Below are 25,580 nucleotides of genomic sequence, written 5' to 3' on the forward strand. Positions count from 1 at the left end.
GACCCAATGCAGCCCAAAAAATTAATTAATTAATTTAAAAAATAAAATTAAAAAATAAAGTAAAATAACTCCACGTGCCATTTATGCAGTCCATGAATCTGAGGCCAAAAATACTCTACTAAATCTTTATAACATGTGCTCTGTTGTGTCACTTGTACACTGCACCACCCAAAGTTGAAAGATAGGGAACATTGGCTTTGCACGGCTGGGCTGCTACAGTTATCCATTTATTGTATTTTACTATTGCTTAACAAATGAGTATTGAATGGGCACTTGCAAAGTGCTATTCTAATCCTCACAGGGAATCAATCACAAAGCATAAATGCTTCTCTGGGAACCCATACACAAGTACATCAATCCTTAATGACAGAACCAAACACAAGGGTCACTCCAGCACCACTGTCAGGAAAAAGCAGCTCTCCCTGAGATAAAAACTGCCTTCTGTCAGCTCCTCTTCATGTTCCTGGCTTCTTGTGGCCTTGGAGGGAAAATAAAATATTTCCTTCCCCAGGGAAAGATTCATTTGGATGCAGCTGCATGTGAAAGAGAATTGCTGACTTAGGATCTGATTCCACGATGAGCATTTTATAAACATACTATATATAACATTTATATACACTACATACTGAATACACACGAGACACAAATTATATGCTAAATCAGCTCCTGTGCCAACCCAGAAATAATGGGGAAAAAAATAAGGGCTTAAGTTGCAGCTGGCAGGCTTGGAAGGAAAAACATTTTAAAGGAGAATCACACACAAGGTACACTATCACCTTGTCCAGAAAACCTTTTAAAATTACACAATCATCTGATGTGAAATTTAACCATAATCTTTTCTGGAGTTTAGGGATAAGTTTGATGAAGTTCAAAGATTTCTTCTACTTCTCTCCTTCAAAGGTATTAACTCCAAATACATATTGAGGGCTTACTGCATGCCAAATACTGTGCCATACATTATCCCATTCAATCCTCACAATCATTCTATGAGGTAGGTACCATTATAAAACCCATTGTACCGAGGACAAAACTGAAGCTTAGGAATGTTATATAATTCTCCCAGTGGGACTCCATTATCAAATATCAAATGCCATAATCAAATCCAGGTGTGTCTGACTTGGACTGCCCAAGCATGGTCTTCTAAATGACCATTTCACCTAAATCACACATCCCACCTAAGGGGAAATAATGATGAGTAGTTTAATATCCAAATCATCTGTCATTCTTAACCATTATTGTAACACAACTACCAAAAATATGTGTTGATTCCTTGATATTTGTAATAAATTACAAATATTCCTTTAGGACCACTGTAATGGAAGGACACAGAAAAACCCCACCAGGAAACATTCAAATATTAAAAGCAAGTGTAGTCTAAGTCACTATGTTAGAATCCTATCAATGCTTCTTTGGGAATGGGAAAGGTAGAATTACTTGGAATCTAGAATTCCTCAAAAAAGAAGTCCCAGTTATTTCCTAAAAATACTGACCTGGGGCCTTTCAAAGTAGCAACATGACCACACAAAGTCAAAATAAGCTCTTGTTTGAAAAGTTTCTTCTTAGTGAATCTCAGTATTTTGTGTTAGAAAGCAAGTGGGACATCTGCACTGTAGAAGTAATGGAAGTACATCTTTGGAACTAAGAACTGTACATTTTTAAAAGATAAACTCATTCCTACACATTACATAATCATTTCTAGAGGCTGTTAAGTTGCAATCAGACAAGTCCCTTCAGCCTCCTTCTAAAACTATATTTGACGGAAATTAAGAGGCATGCAAACTCTCTGTTATCTTCTTTCTCCTTATCAGATGTCACACCTCGATGGCTGCAAATAATCCCTCCCGATTATTCAATAGCCATTGATCCAGACACATAACCTATCTCTCTGAACTCAGCCATTAAACTGACACAAAGCCGAGGTTTACATGGTTAAGTTCAGAGCTCATTTAAGAGCAGGTACTTCATCAGGAAGCGTAAAATCATTTCCATTTGAAGATCTCAGTTTGTCACTTAGTCTTCGAAAAATAATCTGTGACAGATGCCCTTTGGCATTCTAACATATTCATATACCACAGAAATAGTTCATCTTTCCCTAATAGTCACAGGTAATAAATAGCCTAAGATGATTCTATAGCCATAAACATTTATATTTATATAATAAAATAAAAATACCCATAACATTGCTTTCTAAAAGACCAAGAAAGTGTACTCCCGACTAACCTTCAGCTGTGTGGTCATAATGGTCTTCTGAACGTTCAATTGTGCATTTACAGGCATTTAGGGTCCTGACACATTGCAGATCCCCTTTGCTGGTTTGGTTTAAAGCTTGTTCAGGCTCATTAGCCTGGTCCCATCAAAAAAGTTAGAAGCTCTGAGAAGGGTGGAACTGAAAATGAAATTATGCCCAGTGTTCTTTCCACCCTCATGCCCCTTGGCAGTCTTCATTTACATGCACACCACTTCACTTCGACTGTGTCACATGCTTGCTCTTACCTCTACACTTTTTTGGTGCTATTCATCATACCTGCTGTGCTTGTGGTGTTCTTCTCTCCTGCTCCACAAATTCAAACCAGAGTCTTCCTATACGCTGCAGAAATACGGTGGATTAAATGTGTTTCATAGGTCCAATTCACTTTGAGAAAACCCAATACACAGGACTTTGATCTCACCAAGCTGATAAATTAGGAAGAAACAGATATTTAATAAAACTCAAAATCCCAAAGTCACTTTGTGGAGAAAGTTGTCCAGTTATTTAACATACCCCCAGAGTCCAGTCACTCTGGCAGTTGACATAATCACGGCTACTATCTATTGAGTTCAGTGAAATGGGTACTATTATCTCCAACTCGAAGATGAGGAAGCCAAGGGTCAGAGAATGTAGGTGACTTGTTTGCATCAAGAAAAAAATTAGGGCCAGTCATTACATTATTCCACCTGCTCAGAGCTTGCTTACAAAGTTCACGTTCAGCTGTTGCCCTCCCCAGTCTTTCATCACGCAGATCCTATCATATGTTGGGAATGTTTCTTCCTACTCCTAAGATTTTCTTCCTCAGAGGGAGCTTAATTAGCCTGGCTCTGGGCTTCTCTCTGAGGAGGTAGAGTGACTTCTCTGATTGGTAAGTTCGGGAGGAATAACTAGGATCAGCTCATCTTTGCCTTCCTTCATAGGGAGTGATCTTTTTTTTTTTTTAGGGCAAGGGCTGTCCTGGGTTCCTAAATCTCACCTGGCACCTTGTCCATGTGGAGAGGTGTGCCCAGTCCAGCCCAGCACTACCATGGTAGGCAGGTAAGTCTGCCTAATTCCAGGGAACGGTTTCACTGACCCCACTTGGCTCTTCACTAGACTAGTCTCCCAACTAGATTCTATACTCTCTGCAAAGCTTTTCCCAAACCCCAAATCAGAAATCACCTTTCCCTTTCTCTTCCCACAATACTTTGTATTTCCATATAGCCATTATAACAAGTTCATTTCTATTAGTGACACATTCTACTACTACTTATGTGAAAGTGCAGAGGCTTGTTGGACCTATTTCCCATCCATTCATCGATGTTCCTTCCACAGCACTGAATGTAGTGTTCTATATAGATAGTAGGACCTCAGAAAGAGGTTTGTTGAATTGGTTTGGATTGAATTGCTTTTAATGCCATGTCATCTTTGTATGTAACTTTAAACTGTTTTTAAAAATGTGCACGTTCCTTAATTCCCTAGTTGGTTAAAAACGGTGAGAAATACAAACTCCATTTTCTCGCCTCTGCATTGGACCACTCATTGCAGTGATTCAGGTCCAGTAAAGAAACTGTATAACTGCCAGCCTGCTGGCTGACAGTGAGCCACGAGACTGTTTCCATTAGGAGAACTGCCTGTTTGCCTCTTTCTCCCATTCACTCTGATTACTCATCCTGCACAGGCCCCAGGTGCAACCATCATGGAAGGTTGCCCTGGAGTTAAGAGTAGGGACTTTGTGTCTCAGAAGTGGTAACATTCCCATGTTTGAAGCTGAGGCATCTTCAGGCATAGCTGGGAACCAGCTGCCATTACGTCTATTTCAGGCAACAGGGAACCTAGCATTTTTAATTGAAAATGGAGTATAGTTGCCTATCTCATAGTTTTATTCCAAATGAATATGAGCGTGACAGTGTTTCTGAAGCAATGAATTGAACACCTAGCATTTTAAGGGCTTGCACTTACTGCTGAAGCGCTAATTAAGCTTTACAGATGAGAGACTAAGTGACTCATCAGAGGTCACAGAGAACATCAGTAACGGGGCCTTTAGAATGTCATGAGGGCCTTGTGTGAAGGTTGGATTCTGTTCATTCAGCATTATTTTTTACTTGAAGTTCATTCTGCAACTAATCATAATCTAGGTCATTCATTGACTCACTCATTCATCCATTCCTGTGGCCATGCCCTAACACAAAGAGCCCTTATTGAGCACTTGTACTATGCAAAACCCAATAGGAGGTGCTAAAGACAGAGAAAAACAAATCATCACTCCTGCCCTTAAGGAGCCCTTAGGGAAGGACAGATGAGAAAAGGAAGTATTAGAGCACACTGGCTATGAGATAAAGGTGCTAAAGGAGGATGAAAGAGAGTCTCGAACCTGCCTGGGGTCTAGGAAAATTTCCTAAAGGAGATCGGGTTTGAGCTAACACTGAGGGTTTTCACAGGGGTTTTCCAGAGACAAGAGAAAATGGTGCAGAGGTTCCAGTGTTTCCGGAGCAGATTATCCCTCTGAGAAGAGCTAGAGCAGGTAAGGACTGAGCAAGAGATGGGGCCAGATCAGGAAGAGCAGCATAGGTCACATTAAGTCAGTAATTTAGACTTCGTCTTGCTGCTCCTAGGGAGCTGCCTTAAGCAGGAGGATGATGTCATCAATTACATCATAAAAATTGCATTGTAGAACCATGTGACTAGATCGTAGGGTGTTGTAGTATTCCTGTCTAATCGGAATCAACGGGATGGAGAAGAGACTTGTCTGAGGGACATTTATGATAGAATGACAGGACTTGGTTCTGATTAAATGCCTATTTTATTGGGAGTTCATAGGAAAAAGACAATAGAAGAGGAGGTGGGAACTGTGAATAACTCCTAAAATTCTGGCTTAAATACCTTGGTGGGTGGTAGCATCTATTAACAGTATTACGAAACACAAGATGACAAGTAAGTTTGGGAAAACAAATGATAAGTCCAGGTGTTGAGATTGCAGTGTCTGCGCAACAGCCAAGTTGCAGTGGGCAGACGTAGTAGACAGCAGCTGAGGAGTGTGGTCAGGAAGTATAAAATAGCCATCTATATAGAGATAGTGGTGACTAGCAGATGGATGTAGGTGGGATCTATTCTACAGGCAACCATATTCCTAATTGCTTTGACTGCATAGATAATGCTTCTTACTTTTAAAAGTATAATAAGCAGGTCACTCTTGGGTCTTCCTACATGGCTGAGCAAAGTAACTAATATTCTTTAGAAAAACCAAACACCAGAATTATGACACATCTACACATTATTCACAGGAATATAGAAAAATGACTACATCAATAAGGACAATAAGCAAAATATGTTAAATGTGATCCTTTCTCTGCTAATAGAGAAAAAAATAAAACTATGGTTATAGTAGAAGTATTTGACTCAAGCCCCTATTTGACTTTATTAGAGATATAATGTCCTCTCCTACACCACTCTTTCGCCGCTCTCCTTATCCTTCTCCAGTCGCATCCTATCACCGTATGCAATTTGCAGAACTGCACTGCAGTTGTAGCCCTCTCTTCAAGTGTTAGTGGCAACTTATTTAAAGAAGAACCAAAAGGGCAGGGGCCTCTTTGCTTTCCACAACCTTCACACGTCAGGTTAGGTAAACTTGTCCATATGCTGGTTTTAAAATTGGTTCTCTTTTGCACAGCAAAGAAAACCATAAGCGAGACGAAAAGACAACCCTCAGAATGGGAGAAAATATTTGCAAACAAAGCAACTGACAAAGGATTAATCTCCAAAATATACAAACAGCTCATGCAGCTCAACATCAAAAAAAACGAACAACCCAATCAAAATATGGGCAGAAGACCTAAGTAGGCCTTTCTCCAAAGAAGACATACAGATGGCCAAGAGGCACATGAAATGATGCTCAACATCACTAATTATTAGAGAAATGCAGATCAAAACTACAATGAGGTGTCACACCGGTCAGAATGGCCATCATCAAAAAATCTACAAACAATAAATGCTGGAGAGGGTGTGGAGAAAAGGGACGCTCTTCCATTGTTCGTGGGAATGTAAATTGATACAGCCACTATGGAGAACAGTATGGAGGTTCCTTAAAAAACTAAAAATAGAACTACCGTATACCCAGCAATCCCACTACTGGGCATATACCCTGAGAAAACCATAATTCAAGAAGACACATGCACCCCAATGTTCATTGTTGCACTGTTTACAATAGCCAGGACATGGAAGCAACCTGAATGTCCATTGACAGATGAATGGATAAAGAAGATGTGGTATACACACACACACACACACACAAAATGGAATATTACTCAGCCATAAAAAGGAACAAAATTGGGTCATTTGTAGAGATGTGGATGGACCTAGAGTCTGTCATACAGAGTGAACTAAGTCAGAAAGAGAAAAAAAAATTGTATATTAATGCATATATGTGGAATTGAGAAAAATTGTACAGATGAACCTATCTGCAAGGCAGGAATAGAGACGCAGATGTAGAGAACGGATGTGTGGCCACGGCATGGGGTGGGGAAGGGGGGTAGGATGAACTGGGAGATTGGGATTTACATATATACACTACCATGTGTAAAACAGATAACTAGTGGGAACCTGCTGTATAACACAGGGAGCTCAGCTCGGTGCTCTGTGGTGACCTAGATGGGTGGGATGGGGAGGGAGGAGGGAGGTCCAAGAAGGAGGGGATATATGTATACACATAGCTGATTCACTTCGTTGTACAGCGGAAACTAACACAACATTGTAAAGCAACTATACCCCAATTTAAAAAATGGTTCTCTTCCAAACTCCACATATGCAAGTTCCATCTATAAAGCTAACCCAAACCACTGAACAAAGAGATGAATAAAGAGGTGAGATCAAAACTGAATGTGGGTTCAGTGACTGTAGAATTTGCTTTCAAGGCTCAATTCAGGTTAGTCCTCTGGCCCAGAAAACCTTCTATGGCTCCTCTCATTCCCAGCCCCAGCATGATTTAGAAGAGCCCTTTACCATACCACACCAGAACAACTTGTATCTCTGTGACTAGACTGACAGCTCCTTGAGGACAGGGACCATGCCATCCATTTCAGTTCCATCAGCACCTTGTGTGGCATCGAATAGGAAATTTAGTTATTCGTCTACCAATGCCAAACGGTGACAAGTCATGTGAATTAGGAACTATTTCTTTTACATAAATTGGAATTCATTCTAGAATTCATCTTTTTAAAAAGATAAATCAATGTGAATAAAACTGTCATTGGCGAATTGCATACAATATCCTATTTTAATGAATGAATCTATTTCATTATGTCGGTTTCTTTGTTCAAGGTTTATAATATGCTTTCCCACAATGATGGAGTTTCTCTTCTCCCCCCCAGAAAAAGACTGAGTTCTGTCCAAAGAAATAAAATGTGAGCTATTAAGTTAGAATAAAATATTCTGAATCATTTATCTGAAATTCAGGGTCAAGAAAACTGCTTATATTCTAAAATTATTTCTGTAATATAAAAGGGTTGATTTAGCCATAAATAAACAGAAAATAACAATACTGTGATGCCTGATACATGCATTTGTGTTACATTTACTCAAAGGACTCTTATTTATCTGCATTAGTAAACTGACTGCTAGATAAGAATCATCTCTGTGTTACTAGACCTTTACATAGATTTTTATCAGCGCCTCTCTTGCTGTGCTATCCATTTGTTTTCATGTCATTTACCCAGCTGGATAACGAGCTCCTGAAGGACAGGTTGTTCTGATTCCCCAGCATCTATGACAGTGTCTGGCATAAAGAAGGAACTTCAAACATATCTCCTCAATTAATAAAAAAACAAAAAAGCTCCTAGATTAAGGACATCAGGACCACTTTTACCTTCCCAGCTTCGTCTTGGATGGTGTCTGGTGATCAAGTATATCACCAGGCTCCACAGCCGAGCCGCTGTCTTCATGCCAAGAGCAGTGCACAGGAAGGAAGCCAGAGAAGGGTCATGAACTGATGTCCAGACACCAGCAGGAATAGACACAAACTCAAAGCTGAGTAGGTAGAAGACAAACAGAGCTGGAGATCAGAAAGTGATCTGCTAAAGCTCAGTCCAGATGCAAGTGAGAAAAGTAGTGCCTGAGGGATCCAGAGAGGTTAGTGGGATAAAAACTGAGGAAAATTAGCAAGTATATTTGCAGTGTATAATTTCCTCACTGTAGCCATACAGACCCATAATGAGCAGGCTTTCTCTAGTGTTTACATTGTTCCCTCCACCTATAATATGCTTTCATCACCCCAGTTCTTCCACTGATTTTGTATAGGCTCATGCATCTCAGTCATTCTCTGAGAAGTCTTAACAAATTCCTCAAAACTAGGTTGGCTGCTTCCTATAAGTTCATATTATTCTTTGTGCTACTGAACTCATCACAGTGTATGGAAATTGCCTATTCAGGGATCTGTTTTACTAACTTGTCTGAAAGTTGCACGTATTCACTATACCCAGAGCCTAACACAGTGCAGGCATTTGATATATATCTGTTGAATGAAATAAGGATGAATGTTTTGTTTTTACATGTGGAGAACTGTTGAAACACTGGGTTGTCTTTTCAGTATGGCAGTGAGCAGTTTCTAGTATTCATTCATTCAACAAATATTTCTCAAGTGCCTATTAGGGGCCAGGTACTGTACTAGATACTGTGAACATTATGGTATGAATTTTTATCCTATCTACACAATGACCCTTTCATGTAGTGTCTGTTTTGTATGGTGCTTTTTGTATTTTAACACCAATTATAACAATAACTATGTAGAGGTGGTGCTTTTGTCTCACATATTGCAAATGATGAAAGTGAGTTTCATGGAAGTTAACTAACTGCTGAAGATCTAATCTTCTAAAAGGTTGAGGAGGCGGCTGGAATCAAACTCAGCTCTGTCTGATTCAAAGTCAATTCTTTTTCTACTACGCATCTATGAATATTTATTATAATTAATATAATTAATATAATATTATATAATATATAATTAATTATATAATTAATATAATATACTTGGTGAGCAGATAAATTATAGAGATTGTGTCCCTCTTTGATATCTTTGGGACAAGTGAATAAAATATTTGGGTAATCTTTTTTCCTTTAGAATTTGTCTATATAACTAAGAGTAGTCTCAGGATAACTGAAAAGTTTTCTAAGTGGATTATTTCTGTGTGCCTTAAAAATTGACTTTCACTAGGCAATATTTCATTATGAAATAAAATAAACTTTGTTAAAATATAAGACATCCCACTCTTGGTCAATATTTTATGAATGCTCTTGAGGTCCGTACTGAAATTTGGAGAATATAATTCTGAGTTAGAGTCTGAGCATCAGAAAATAACTCGTTCATTGCCCACTTGCACCTTATTTATAGCTACTGGGAATACAATGATTTAAAATTAAATACAGTTAAGGAAAATTGAAAGAGATTATGTAACAATGAGGTGTTAAGATGTAAACTTTATTTTATCCACTATTCAGTGCCTTTGGGACATTTATTTAAATACCCAGTGATCTGATCCTCAGAGTTGAAGTCTTCAGTATTTGAGTCCAGTACTGAAGGTAGATCTTTATAGCGCTTCACTTTACAGGTCTGTAATCATACCTGTCATACTGCCCTTCTCACTTCTCATCCAACACTTTTCCAGATGGTCCAGCCTGTTTGACCACTTCATGTAAATGAGTATGTATATACAAATGCCTGTAAATGTGTGTATGTAAATATACCTAGTGAAAGGAAGATTAAAAATTAAGTCAAGGCTAAAATGAAACATTTGGGGCTCCAGAATAAGCTGTTAGAGTGGAAGGAAGATTGCAATCATAGGGACTTCTGGATCTGACTCTCAGTACTGTCACTATCTTGCAATTTAGATAAAATTTTTAAAGGCTCCTAACATTTACTTTTCTCATACATAGTAGTATAATAATACTAACAGTTAATTAGCATGAGAACTCTAATGAGTTAATTAAATAATGTTGGTGAAGGGACTTTTCTAAATATAAAGCACCATATAGATATACATATTGAGTTGAAAATTCCCATTTTTCCTAGTGAAACTATATAGAAATACATTTAGATGCAAAGTATGTATAATTCATTTTCCACCATCATGTGTGTAGATAGGTGTGAAGTACCTATTTTTTAATGATGGACATCTGATTTGGCTTTCCTTTCCTGGGAGAACCTAAGTCTGGAGTTATACCAGAGCCTCATTTAGATTGGGAGGCTAGGGAAGGTTTGGGGGAGGAAAGGCCCTGCCCAATGAACACGTGTAGGCTAGATAAAATACTGGGGGAAGAGCAGGGCTTGGGAAAGGAAATAACATTTCCAGGCAAACTGATCAGAAAGTCCAGAAGCTTCCAGGTGGGACTCTTGTCTGAGGGTCTCGTAAAGGAGATAAAGATAAAACATAACTGTAATAGAAAGCAAAATCTAGTCAGTGCTGTGAGAGTGCCCTGAGATGGGAATTTGAAGGGAGTTTGGAGAAGGACCACTTCCAGCTGAGCAATCAGGGAGGAGGGTGTAGGGGTCTGGGAGGGTGGGGAGAAGGAGGGGAGGAAGGAAGGAGGAGGGAGTCTTTGTGAAAAGCAGAGTACAGCTGTCCTATGCTCTTTGCTTCATATTCTCATTTTTCCTATGGTTTTGAAGGCCATCTCTCTTGCTGCTGATTCTGAAATTTATCATCTCCAGGCTGGAACTCTCTCTTTGAGCTCCAGACTCGTCTATTCAGCTTCTTTCTCAACATCTTTTTTTTTTTTTTAATTAATTTATTTATTTATTTATTTTTGGCTGCCATGGGTCTTCCTTGCTGCGCGTGGGCTTTCTCTAGTTGCAGTGCATGGGCTTCTCATTGCGGTGGCCTCTCCTGTTGCGGAACACGGGCTCCAGGCACGCGGGCTTCAGTAGTTGTGGCACACCGGCTCAGTAGCTGTGGCTCGTGGGCTCTAGAGCGCAGGCTCAGCAGTTGTGGCGCACGGGCTTAGTTGCTCCACGGCATGTGGGATCTTCCCAGACCAGGGCTCGAACCCCTGTCCCCTGCATTGGCTGGCGGATTCCTATCCACTGTGCCACCAGGGAAGTCCCCTTTCTCAACATCTTAACTTGAATGTCTAATAGGCATTTTATATTTAGCATATTAATATAGGTAACTTGATCTGTGCCTCTAAACCTTGCTCCACCCCCAGACATCTCCACTTTAATTCTGTTTCTACCATGCATTGTTCAAGCCAAAACCTTTGGGCTCCCCCTTTACTCCTCTCTATTTATCACTCCTCATATTCAATCCAACAACAAATTGTACTATGTTTAAGCTTCAAAGTATATATCCAGTGCAATAATTGGTATCACCAACATTTGTACCTCTCAGTTCCAAGTCATCATCATTCCTTACCTGGACTACTATATTAGGTTCCCAAATGAACTCTCTAATTCCATTCTTGATTCCCTGTAGTACAGTCTCCACAGAGTATCTGGAATAGTCCTTAAACATAAATCAGACATGTGACTCCTCTGCTTAAAACATCCAAAAGGTTTCACATCACATTTAGTATAAAAATGGCCTACCGGTTCAATGTGATTGGATCCCCGGCTACATCTTCAAAGGAATCTCTAACCCACTCTCCCTTTGTTCATTATGCTTCAGCTACATTGTTCTTCATTCTATTCTTAGAAAAGAATGCTTATTTCTGCATCAGAGCCCTTGCATTTTCTTTGCCCGGAATATTCTTTTCCCAGACTTCTGTGTGACTGCTCCCTTTTCATTAGTCAGGTCTGAGTTCAAATATCATAATCTCAGAACACTCTTTCCTGATCACTCTAACGGAAATACCACTGTCCCCTCCACGATATTATTTAATCCACTGCACTTTACTCTTATTAGAGCAAATATTGCTATCTAAAGTTATTATATACGTGTGTGTCTGTATTTGTTTTTTCTGCCAGTACCCCTTTAATGCACTTCAAAAGAGAAGCCACCCTTCTTATCCCTTTACTCCCCTGATTTGCCAGTGCCTAGGTCAGTGCTTGGCACATAATAGGGCTCATTAAATATTTTTTTAGCTGTTGAATGATTTTTTCCTATGTAATCAGTTTTCATTTATCCAAAGTAGTTAATTGAATCTTGCATGAGAGCACAAAGACTTCCTTTTAAACTACCAATCATAAATTAATTTATATGGAAAACTAATTTACAAATAATAAAACTTATTAAGAGATTTTGAGTGGGTATTCAAGAATTTGAGGACAATGCCAACTGACAGACTCCATTCTGATAATTCCATGCATAGCTTATCACATTATAACTAGGAAATCATGAACATGTTTTAGTCTAGCAGAAGAAAAATAAATAAGTAAATAAATAAAATTAACAGGCACAATATAAAATGCTTAGGTAATATAAGATGATTGTGTGCATAGCTACATGATCTGCCACTAGTCATTGTTTTTCCTGTTGACAACTTAGTGGGAAGGACTTCTTGGTAAAGGGCTAGAGTGCAAGCCGAGTAATCAGGAAACATCAGGGATTCACAAACACTCATACCTCATGAGGGTATTGACAATACCATTAATAAACCACGGTGTGAAATTAATGCACTGCCTTGTGGCGACAATGATCCCCTGAGACCCACCTGTGGTGGCATTGTTGCTATGACTCATTGTCAGAAATTGTGAGGAGGAAAAAAACCTTGAAAATTGGACTAAAACTTTATGAATAACATCATGTTTACATGAGTTGGGAGAGAAGTATTTTGCTTTTCAGAGCTGAGAAATTAACTATTTAAGTTAGTAATGAAACTGACATCACTGAAAATGCTTGACACAAATGGTTGCCTAATATGTCAGCTGATTAATAAGACTATTCAGTTTAAACACCAGTAAGCTATTGAGCAGCTATAATGAACCAGACGTGGGGAAAATACGAAGAAAGAAAGAAGAACGAAGGGAGCGAGAAAGGGAGCAAGGAAGGAGAGAAGGAGAGAAAAAAGGAAAGATTGAAGGAAGGAAGCCTCCTTTAATTCATGGAGATCACAAATTAGTGATAGTATACACAAGTAAACACCTGACTATACCCTGTCCAACTCTAATTAGAAGTAACTGCATTAATAGGCATACAAACGAAGCATCACAAGCAGGTGTATGAAAAACTGATTCATTACTGAGACAGAAGGGAGGACTGGATAAAGTGTCAGGAAGTAATTAATACCAGAATGTGTACTTGAAGAATAAGTAGGATTTAAAGAGAAAAAAGAGATGGTACACAAACATTTCTTTTTAGTGTTTGAATAACTGATAGATATTACGGTGGTAGTTTCCATAGAGCTAAATAGAGAGGTAGTCCACAGTCCTATATATTATTGCAAGACATGATTATATATAACGCCATACCTGATTATAATCAGTGTTTACTTTTTACTGATTTGAGTTGTAAGCTCAGTATTTTTATTAAAATAATTATTCTCCAAGCAAAGACTGTTGCTAAATTTTTATATTATATTCACAAGAAAGTTGCATGATGCTGCTTGCATCTTTCAGGCTCTGCCTCTTTACTTCAGCCAACTTGCCAGTAGCCCCATAGACGTGTACCGATACACAGGGAAATAAGTTACCTATTCTGCGCCCTGACTCCTAGTTTACTTAAAATCAGTATATTGGATTTAAATCATACAGTAACCATAAATTTTAAATTGCACTAAAAATATTGGTAATCTTGTTCTATGTGAACACTAGATTTTTCATGGGTAAATATGTGACAGGCAGCTGGTGGCTACAATTTGGATAATTCAATAAGTAGGACAAGCAATTATCATGAGAATGGTAAGACTTCTCAAGAGAAAGAACATGTGATATGATTAACAAGAAGAGAGGTGCTCAACCTCTAGAGTGTGTGGACAAGAGGGGAAATATAATCCAGAAATGTAAAGGAAGAAAAGGAGTAGAAAAGTAACTCCAGGTCAAGTAGCACTGGATCGTGAAACCAAAGAGAGGAAGGAGTTTCAAGTAGAAAGGGCTCCAGAGAGTCAAAGGGAAAAAGGACAAAAATTGCAAAGAAAAAAGTCAGTATTTATTTACTTTGACAAAGCAGTTTTTGGAGGAAGAGTAGAAAGGAAGATGACTTTTAAAAAGTAAGGAATTGGTGAAAAAATGGAAGTATAAATTGTGCTTCATAATGGATGTTTGAAAGTGAATAAAAAGGAATAAATATGATGTAACGGGCAGGGACAGGAGCAAATTAAGACGGTTATATTTTTTAAGATGTTGAGACCTCTGCAAATTTGAAGATCCAGGAAAGAAGGGGATACAAAGAGAAAAACTGAAATGCTGACAAGGATTCTGAGAGCAAGTCCACTCAAATGTCTTGAAGAGGAGGGTCTAAGATGCAATGAAGGACACTGAATATGAGACTTAGAATTAGTCATGAGGATGTCTTACAAAAGCCACAGAATCTTGCAAAATTCTAGTTGTAATCTCATCTATAATTCTCAACTACCTTTTTCACATAGTATTTGACACCATGATGAATTTCCGGTTTCCAACTTTGTTCCAACATACTCTCTTCCTTTTGTTAAGTGATGTAGGCCTCTTCATTAAAGGGATCTCTCAATCCAGCTCTAGATTAGAAAAAAAAATCTTATGTGTAAAGAAATAGCCTCTTTGGGACTTCCCTGGTGGTCCAGTGGTAAAGAATCCACCTTCCAATACAGGGGACGCAGGTTCGATCCCTGGTCGGGGACCTAAGATCCCACATGTCGCGGGGCAACTAAGCCCACGTGCCACAACTCCTGAGCCCGGGCACCTCAACTAGAGAGCCCTCGGGCCGCAAACTACAAAGGCCACGTACTCTGGAGCCCACGCGCCACAACTACAGAGCCCACACGCTCTGGAGCCCGAGTGCCACAACTAGAGAAGAGAAAACCCACATGCCACAACTAGAGAGAAGCCCGCGCACTGCAATGAAGAGCCCTTGTGCCACAACAAAAGATCCTGCATGCCTCAACGAAGATCCCACCTGCCACAACTAAGACCCGACACAGCCAAAAAATAAATAAATAAATTAACTTAAAAAAAAAAGAAGTAGCCTCTTCAAGGACCTCCTAAGAGTCAAGTGGGACATTTATATCATGAGGTACTCCTGACGGAGTGGACCCATATCATCATTCCTCCTTCACCATCTTTCTTATACACTTCTTTCTGAGTGCTTTTCAGAACATCAGGAAGGCTCAAGAAGGAAAATGGTGAGGGTGATGTGACAGAAGTGAGATGTAAACATGATGAAAGATCAAGAAGATATGAAATTTTGGTTTAATGCTGAGAGTGTCACTGAAGTGACTGTTCATAGAACACCAGCACAGCATCTGGAGAAGCCAGGAGAAAGGTAATAGGCTTGGTTTGTGTAAGTAAATCAGTGGTTTAATCATTGAAACTGTAGCAATTCTCAGGACTTTGGGGGTTTTGTTTCTTATTAAATGGATGAAAAAAAAGTGAAGAGTAAGGAAGGTGCCATGAAACATAGGGCTGAGGGAGTGAGTTCCAAGTTTAAGAACTCAAAAGCAGAAAACTGGCTTACTTAAAATGCGTTTGTCCAGCCTGTGGTCAAGCTTGTGTCTTACTGAATTTAATTAATACAAATCAAGTATGGTGAAGTCAAGTGGCATCAATAGAGTTGTTCCTCAGCATAATGTCACTTGTTCGACTTACCTTCCACATAGTTTTCAAACCAATTTAATCCAACTTCCCTCCCAACTTCTAAATTAAAGGAGTTAATAAAATATTTTGAGCCCCAGGTTATAGTGATAATGTGAAGCCAACTCTATGAGTGGACTTCTCAGTAATGTAAGGCAACAGAATTCAGATAGATAGATACTTAGGCAGGCAGGCAGATAGATAGACAGAATAGTTAGGATTCATACATACATACATGTACTTACACAGTTAGTTTGTATTTGGTTTCTTTTATAACCTGAAAGTCTAGAATCCTCATTCTCAGATTCATGTCTCCAATGCAAAGTCTCTGGAATCCCAAACTAGCATATCTAACAACTCTACTTGTATATTAGAAAGTCACCATATTTAAAACAGAATTATTCTCCCCCAAACTGATATTCTCTGGGGACCTTCTCTCAATGAATGCTACAAATAGCCCTCCAGTTGTTTAAGCAGGAGATTTGAAAGTCATATAATCCTCTGTTCCTCTCCATATAGCCAACAAGTCTGAAAATCCCACGATTCCATGCTTCATTATCTCTCAAATTTCTTCACTATTTTCCATCTCCACTACTATCATCCAAGCTACAGTGACCTGTCTACTGAATCAGTGCAACTGCATCTTCATTTGCAACTGCATCTTCTACTTTTGCCTCTCATCACTAATTTTTTCATATTTTAACTAGTATATAGAGTGATGCTTCTAAAATGCAAATCTGATTGTGTCATTGCTTACTTGAAACTCTTCGGTGACTTTTCTTGTCTTTAGGACAAAGGCTAAAATCTTTAAAGTGGCCTGTGAGGTTCCTATGATATGGCTTTTGGCATGCTGTGCCATTCTCCCTCTCACTCTCTGCCTTGGCCGTCTTTCATTTCTGTAAATGAGTCATGCTCCTTCCTATGTTAAGGACTTCAAATAATGGCTTCAAATAGGCTACTTCTTCCTAGGATACTGCTTTACCTGGTTAATTATTACTGGCATATTTCATTACTTGGTTAATTATCACTCATCTTTTGAGCTCAGATTAAACACTGGCTTCAGAGAAGTCTTCTTGGTCCCCAGACAAGGTCAAGTCAGCTTCTCATATTTCTTCATTGTACTTCTTTCCCTTGTTGTAATCAACTTGTAATTAAAAATTATTATGTGATCTTGATGTTAATACTTGTATTTACTGTTATGGCCTCAAATATATCTTTTTTGTTATATTGGGTGTTTTGTACATAAGTTCATTGCATAGCATTTAGGAGCTACTAAATAAATATATAGAATGAATGAATTAATAAACAAATGAGAAAATTATAGAGAGGAAAGAATTAGCCAATTGCTGAAGTATGTTAAAAGCGTGAAAATCAGTGCTGATGGCCAGCGGACTAAAGAAGCAACAATTTGGATGGTGTGGTTCAGATAATGGACAAGTGAGGAGAGGTTCAGGGTGGGCTAGACCAATTAAAAATCCATCATGTTTGTAACCTTAAGTCCACATTCTTCTGTGTGTTGTGATTTTTAATTAGTAAGGATCACAAGTTCATTATCAATACTACATATTAATTCCAATATTTTGAAACATATACAGCATAATTGTCAGTAACTGATTATCTGGAAGTAGTAATAACACTCCATGTATAGTGATAATATGCAACATTAATCTAAAAACTTGCCAACTTTTAGTATTCAATAAAATGAGTCTCTTTTTTCCAGTTAAACATTTAATGTAGCAAATCACGCATAAAGATACAGCCTTATGATCAATGATGAATTAACAGCCACATTTCAATTTAACACCTACTTATAACATTTAATGTTTTTGTTTTTGATACAGATAGCACATAATTCAACATAGACTGGTTTCAGCATTAAAGAGGATTGATTATTTTGTGTAATTAAAAAGTCCAAGGTGGTCAGGGTTTGGTATGGTGTGACCAGGACTCTGACTTCATTTCTTAGTGACTCTTCGTGTTTCAGCTCCACGCTCAGGACGGTTTCTCTCTCGTGGTGGAAGAATAACATTCAGCAGCTTTACAATCTCATGTGACATTGTCCAAATGGACAAAGAGGATATATGCATCCCACATTCCCAGCAAAGGTTCTGACTAGGTCAGGATAAATATAAAGTCTAATTATATTGACTAAGGTTATCTAAATCAATAACTGTGGCAACAAGAGAGACTACCCTGATTGACTGAAACCAATCAGCCCACAGCTTTGGAGTTAAAGCATGTGTTTAATACAGGAGAGAACAAGAGTGAATATTGACAGGAAAAAAATACCTACTCTGAGTCAGGGCTTCTGGATGATGCTGCAAATGTACAATTAAAAAAAGAAAAAACATACACACACACACACACACACACACACACACGCCTTCTAATCACATAAATGCATATAGTAAAATTAACTTTATTGGACATTATCATAAATAAAAATATGAAATTACAGGTTGTCCACCAATAAAATACTTTTAAAAGTTATTCATTAATTTATACAGCAACTTGTTACCATCTCGTTACTCTAACTGCATTTCCACAGATTTTAAGTATGTTTTAAAGCAGTTAGGTAATCAGTATTTTCATTTCTCAAATATATATTACTTTTATATAATTTCAGATGAATAATCACTGAGTTATTTCAACAAAAATGACCATGTCTTGGTCACCATCTGACCACAAACATTAAGTGCTTTGCCTAGCACACAGTAGGTTCTAAACAAATAAGTAGGTGTTGATTAAATTAATGAATTTCCACTTTAAAAATAATCACTTTTATTATCTAGCAGCTTGATGGTGATGGAGTACTTGAGTTGAGGATTTCACTGTGTCTAATTCACTTACTTATTCTAAAATTTATCAACTAAATTGAAAATCTGCTCTCTGAAATACACTATTCTAGGTAATAAACAATAAAGTAAGTAATACTGATACAAAAGTAATAAAAAGTCATTATTTCCATATTTCTTATAGCATCCTGTGCATATAAATGCAATCATAGCATTTATAATGTTTAATTTGTCATCTATTAATTCAATAAATATTTATACACTGTTTACTATTTGCCAAGTACTTGGATATAAATATAACAAAGATACAATACCTGTCCCCAAGGAACTTAAGTGTGGGTGGGATGGGGGTGAAGGTAGATAAAGAATATGTTATTTGTCATTGTAACTCAAATGATAGCATAGATATATAGTAGGTGCCTAATAAACACTTGTTAAGTTTACATTATAATCATTGAAGACTGAATTAATAATGTCCTTTGGAGAATTTTACAACTCACTCACTTCTTCTGGAAGGGATTAGAGTGGAACTCCAGTCAATCACGATTCTAAAACCAATCAATTAGGAATTAGGGGGATGAAACACTGAATTAGACAGACTGAAGTTTATGAGAGTGTTAAAAATAAAATCAAGACATTAAGTTTTATGGAATGCTGGTAAATTCCCTAAAGGATAACATACTTTGACTTTCCTAACGATACCGGTTGCCAAGTTCTTTGTTATAATTAACCTCAGGGCTTTAATCAAGGGTTCATGAAAACAGAACTGCCGTTCCCAGAACCTGATGTTTCTCTCTCCAAACACTGATCATCTTGCATGTGAGGATGTCCAGACCCTCAGTTATGACCAGCTATTCTTTCTGCATTTCCAAACTCAATCCATCCATCCCTGTGTTTAACCTTCACATGGTCACACTGGACTCCCAATTCTTTTGTTGATTCTACAAACATTTATAGAATGCCTATTATGTGCCAAAACCATTACTTGACTCTGTGAGGGATGTGTGAGAATGAGTCCAAGCTCTGACATCTGGGTGACTTGAAAGAAGTCTAGACAGAGCAACTGACTAGGGAAGAAAGAAGATGAGTTTGAGTTTAAGTCTAGAGTTTCAGATGACGATGGGACATCTAGATAGAACTACCAGGAAAATAGTTATAATTGTGGGACAGAATCTTTGGAGAGAATTTGGATCTCCATAAATGCAATAGTTAAGATGGAATTCTTAACCACCACTCACACATGCCATAAAAATCTCCATCCTTGTACCTGATGGTCCCTTTGCCTGAAAAATTCCTTTATTCTCAACCTATACAAAACCTATGGATATATCAAAACTTAGTTCAAGTCCTTTCTTTTCTTTAGAGCCTGCTCTGCCTATCCTTATTCCTGTAAATATTCCCTGTTGCTTAACTTCTCTTCTAGTGTGTATCATAACACTTGTCATTTGCTTACAGATAGCCTTAGGTTGTTCTAAATTAATTTGTGTACCAAAAGTTTATCAACCAAGAAGACTTTAATTTTCTTGAAGACAGAAAATATTACTTCCCCTCTGAAACCGCCACAGGCCTTAAACCTCAGCCTGTCTTCCAAAATCATTATCCATTTAAATTGCTAGCATATCTCTTTTTTGCTTGTCACAACAAAGTCCTTCTTCCTTAACAGGTGCCACACTCCTTCCTTTTATCCAATACTACGGAGTCCCTGTTTTACTGACAAACAATGGGTTATGTGCTGGGGCTATAGAACTAAAACACCATCCTTAAGAAGTTCACTATTTCTTGAAGAACAGAAGCATATAGGGAATTCCCTGGTGAACCACTGGTTAGGACTCTGCGCTTCCACTGCAGGGGACATGGGTTCAATCCCTGGTAGGTGAACTGAGATCCCGCAAGCCGCACGGCATGGCCAAAAAAAAAAAATATATATATATATATATACATACATATATATATATATATATATATAAACAATTGAAATGCAATGCAATGTATGCTAAATTGGAATTAAACACTGGGAGTTTTAAGGTACAAAAATGAATATCTCTTTCAGACTGATCAGTCACAAAAGGCTTAGAAGAGAAGGCTCTGAAATGAGGTTAGAAAAACAGGTAGAAGTTAATAAAATGAAGGGAAGAAGAGTGTGACTAAGCAATCATGAGTGATTATTAAAACTGGTAGTTGGGAGGATTAATAAGAAACCATAATGTCTTCTAGGAACTTAATCAAGGCATACAAAAAGAACAGGAGAATGATGAGACATAATATTGAGCAAGGACAATATCATGAAAGATCTTATGTGATGTTAAGGAGTTTGGACTTTATTTAAAGGCAAAGAGAGCTAAAGAAAATGTTTACACAGAGATGTAGTATTATTAAGTTTGTGTTTTATAAATCTCACTGATAACAACAAAGGAAGACCTGCACACCTATTCCAAGTGAGAAAGGATGAATTTCTAAATAAACTCATCATGGGAAAAGGAATAGGTTCCCAAGATAATAAGGACATGGAATCACCATGACTTTGTTTCTGGAAGGAGAAGATCCCTGGTAAGGAAGAGTGACACTGCCCCTCCCTCCCCTATGGCTCTGATTTAAACAATTAGTGGAATAATGGTAGAGTCCATCTAGGGATGTACAGTAGAAAAGGCAACCATTTTCTGTCAGGGGAAATGACGAGGACTGTAGTTTGGGACAAACTGTATTGGAGGGACCCTTGGGTTGAGCTGTCTCGTAGGTGTTGAATACTCTGATTTAGAGCTTGGGAAGAATAACAAGGCTGGATGTAGATATTTAGAAGTAATTAGAAAAAAATAGCAGTTGAAGTTATAGCATGAAATGTAAATGAGAGAGTATATAAAAGTACAGGTAAAAAATACCAAAGACAAAAGAAAATGTGGTATATATATACACAATGGAATATTATTCAGCTATAAAAAAAGAATGAGATCTTGCCATTTACAACAACATGGATGAACCTTGAGGGCATTACGCTAAGTGAAATAAGTCAGACAGAGAAAGACAAATACCATATGACCTCACTTAAATGTGGAATCTAAAAAAAAAAAAAAAAATTCATAGATACAAAGAACAGACTGGTGGTTACCAGAGGTGGGGGGATGGGGGGGCAAAATGGGTGAAGGGAGTCAAAAGGTACAAACTTCCAGCTATAAAGTAAATAAGTCATGGGGATATAATGTATAGCATGTTGACCATAGTTATAATACTGTATTGCATATTTGAAAGTTGTTAAGAGAGTAGATCTTGAAAGTTCCCATCACACACACAAAAAATTCTGTAACTATGTATAGTGATGGATATAACTAGACTTATTGTGGTGATTTCACAAGGTATACAAATATTGAAGCATTATGTTGTACAACTGAAACTAATATAATGTTGTATGTCAATTATATCTCAATTAAAAAAATAAAAAAGACAAAACCCCAGTGAACACTAATACCTAAGATGCAGGTGTAAGAAGAGAGGCTCGCCCAGAGGATGGAGAAAGCAGGGGGCAGTGAGAAGAGTACCAGGAAGAGTATGGTACCACAGAAGCCACAGGATAAGAGATTTTCAAGGAGAAAGTGATCAAACATCTAAAATGCAGCAGAGGTCAGTGACCCTCAACACCCCTTCCCCAGCCAAATGTAGCACAGAATGAGTCTCCACTACACTCTAATACTTCTTAGATCCACCATGTAAATGATACGCTGATTCTTCCCTCATACTTCTCTGAATCTTCTCAATGCTTCTTTATAAGGCTATGTGCCTTGTCTTCACATCTGCTTGTTTCAAATGCTGCAACACAGTCCCACATAGATGCTTGATAATTACACTTTTTTTTTTTAATACTGTGGTATTTCTTGGTCTGAAATTACAGATATTAAACTATGAACCATTTGGCCCTGTCTACCTCTTCTCTGTTCTTCTCTTATTGTCTGGGTCATATTTTCTACTAAAGATAAAATATACTTCCCTTAATACCTTTTTCTCCCTTTCTACTTCTGAAACATGACTTTTGCTCTAACTGGATATTCAGGCACACACAGCTAGTACATTTAAACCATTTAGGGACAGTAGCAAACTAGAAAAATGATTTCATTAGCCTAAAAAACATCTATAATAAATGAATTTGGTAAGATGAGGAAGAAATGAGTCTATTTCTCAGAAATAAATTACTCTTAACTTGCCAGGCTTCTCTAGGGTGACTTTAATAATAGACATGGGTCCAGAGAAGAATGACTGAACTGCCTCAATTCACAGTGTTATTTTGTTGTTGTTGTTGACCCTTCTGTATTGAATTCGGAGTAAAATCTTGTATTCCTCATTGACAATAATTTTACAACTGCAGATCATCATATTGTCCCAACTCTTTGGAACAAATGATTTTCTTTCTGCCCCTTTCCAAAATATCCTATAAGGAATAATGTCTCAAATGAGGTGAAAATAACAGGTTCTGTTTTTCTTGTGCAAATGTATGTGCATCCGTGTGTATGTGCATGCGTATAAGTGTGTCTGCATGTGTTAGTATATATATTGATGTGTGTGATTGTTTGTGTAAAATCCCAACTGCTCTACAGGACAGATACTATTCAGTGCTTTTCTGGTTAGCAGAAAAGACAAGAGGGTCATGTAGCAGGTTAGATAAAAATATTCTGTCCATCAGATGAACATTACACTGTGTTAAAACAACTCAACAAATAAACCACAAGTAATGATGATAACAAACAAAATTACCTCATTATTAAAATGTTGTTCACTGATGCCTGTTCAAGTAAAATTTCTTTAATCTGACATGGCAATCTATGGGTGCTTAAAAATAATTTGTTGAAATGAAATTTAATTGAAAAGAATACTGCTGCATGATAGGTAAGGAAAATAAACATCCAATCTATGCTGTCATGTGCATTATGGCACATCCTCAATTCTTCCGTCACCTAGAAATCGTAAATCCACTATCCTTCTTTCTGAATAAGCACCCTTTTATCAGCTCTTAATTTCACTTTTACCATCTAGTTTTTGCTTTTACTGTCTCTCATTTTCACTGCTCCTTCATATGCCCTTGCTCTCACAGAATGCCCTTGTTTTATAACTTCTCCATTTCCCCCCAGTATCTCAGCTCTTTCCAGGCCAGCCAGACTTTCTTAGTGATCCTACACCATAGTGAATTATGCAAACCACTTTCTCAGCCAAACCCTCAAATCGCTCATAAACCTGATCATTTAGCAAAATCCATTCCATAATCCATCTTCTGCACTCCTATATCTAAACTATTTACTAGAGTAAAACATACAGCACGATTCTGTCATGATCCACATCAGCTCTGTCTTCTTCCTCACTTCTCCTTCAGTCCTTCCTCCACTAAAATCTGGCTTCTGTCCTTACCTTTCCACCAAAACTCCCCAGTCATGCTGCCAGCTCCTAAAAACTGTTTTAAGTCCTGTGCTCTCTGCTGGATCTGACATTGTCGGCTATATTGTTCCTTTTGAAGCTCTTGCCTTTCTTGGCTTTGTGGTAGCACTCCACTCCCCATCACTACTCCCCATAGGTATTCTCTTCCCTCTATACCTTTTCTTTATCAAGTTCCTAAAACAATATCTTCTTCTCCATGTATTCCTTAAGTATTGGTATTATCTGGACTTCTACATTTATCCCTTGCTCGTATTATGCAAAACACTGTCATTGGGTGATCATATTTCTTCTAATAGTTCTACCAAGTATTGATTTGTTGACATTTAAATTAAATATCTCAGACCACATTTCTCTAAGTTTCAGATTACATGTGTAACTATATTCTTGACATAATCCACTTGAATGTCTCACAAATATTTCAAAGTCAACATATCTAAAACTGAACTCCCCTAACACACATTTCTCATTAGTAAATGGTACTGATCACTCAAGTAAGAAAATTCGGTCATTCTAGACTCCTTTTCCTACCTCACACTCCAAAGAGTATTGATCAACAACACTGTCTCTTTGAACCTCTAAAAATAGTGTTTCTTACTTTAGTTCATTACTGTTCATCCTATGATGACTCCTCTTTATCAAACCCTCATCAGTCCTCACCTGAGTTACTGCAGTAACCTCCTAGTAACTATACCTGCCTCTCTTTCTTCAAATTTATTTGTATAGAAGAACCATCTAGCAAAACTGTAAATTGAACGTGTCATGTTCATGTTTAAAATTTCTATAGAAACTAAACTGCTGGCCAGAGTGTCACCATCAGGATGGAGACACAGGCAGTTCCATACTTCAGTTGTGCTCCAAGAAATCCAGCTAGCAACTATCCATAGACAAGACACCAGTGTGAAAATCTCAGAAGAGCACAGAGACTGAGAAGGACCCCAACAGAAGGTTAAGAGGAGCAGCTACACTCTGACTGCATCACCCCTTCCCCAGGCAGGCACAGTACCACAGTGAGAGGGCTTCCCTGAGCCTATAGCTTCTCCAGTGGGAAAAAAAGAGCCAAAGGTGGACATCCTGCTCCCCCAGTGTTACAGGAGACTTTCCAGCAGGTATACTTGGGTCCTGCCTCAGAGAGATCATTGGGAAATCTGCGGGACTTGACCACTGAGGATCAGACAGAAACAGAGAAGGACAATGGGGAAGCAACTAGTGCTCAGATCTTGGCAGACCACATTCCTTCTTGCATCTGTGCCCCAGTGGAGACCCCAGCCAGTGACTCTGCCCATCTGCTGAGCTGAGCCGGTTGCCCTGTCTGGTCAGGGGTCCAGTGGGCAGTTCTGCCTGGCTGGGGTCCAGGGAGCTGTGCTGGCCTTGGAGCTTGTTCTACAGCCCCACTCCAGCAGGAAAACGGATGTGAAGCCCGGCCTTCACAGAGTCCAGTCAGTGGCACCATCGGGTTGAGGAT

The 25,580-nt window shown here is 38.2% G+C and overlaps 1 protein-coding gene and 1 long non-coding RNA gene across 9 annotated transcripts in view; one reads left to right on the top strand and one right to left on the bottom strand.

The window, feature by feature from the left end:
* Nucleotides 1-25,580, top strand: part of GRM5 (glutamate metabotropic receptor 5) — a 534,341-nt gene that overhangs the window by 332,283 nt on the left and 176,478 nt on the right. The window lies entirely within an intron of this gene.
* Nucleotides 1-25,580, bottom strand: part of LOC133099222 (uncharacterized) — a 243,028-nt gene that overhangs the window by 41,312 nt on the left and 176,136 nt on the right. For 2 of the 4 annotated variants that reach the window (XR_009702303.1, XR_009702302.1), the window contains exons 7-8: nucleotides 2,525-2,587; nucleotides 392-533 (exon numbers count right to left, since the gene is read on the bottom strand). The exons of 1 other annotated variant lie outside the window; for it this stretch is intronic. This is a non-coding gene — a long non-coding RNA (uncharacterized LOC133099222). Of the gene's footprint in view, nucleotides 1-391; nucleotides 534-2,524; nucleotides 2,588-25,580 lie in introns of those variants that run through there. One more of the 4 variants, XR_009702305.1, reaches the window with a different exon arrangement.

This window comes from Eubalaena glacialis, chromosome 10, assembly GCF_028564815.1.
Source record: "Eubalaena glacialis isolate mEubGla1 chromosome 10, mEubGla1.1.hap2.+ XY, whole genome shotgun sequence".
Taxonomy (NCBI): domain Eukaryota; kingdom Metazoa; phylum Chordata; class Mammalia; order Artiodactyla; family Balaenidae; genus Eubalaena; species Eubalaena glacialis.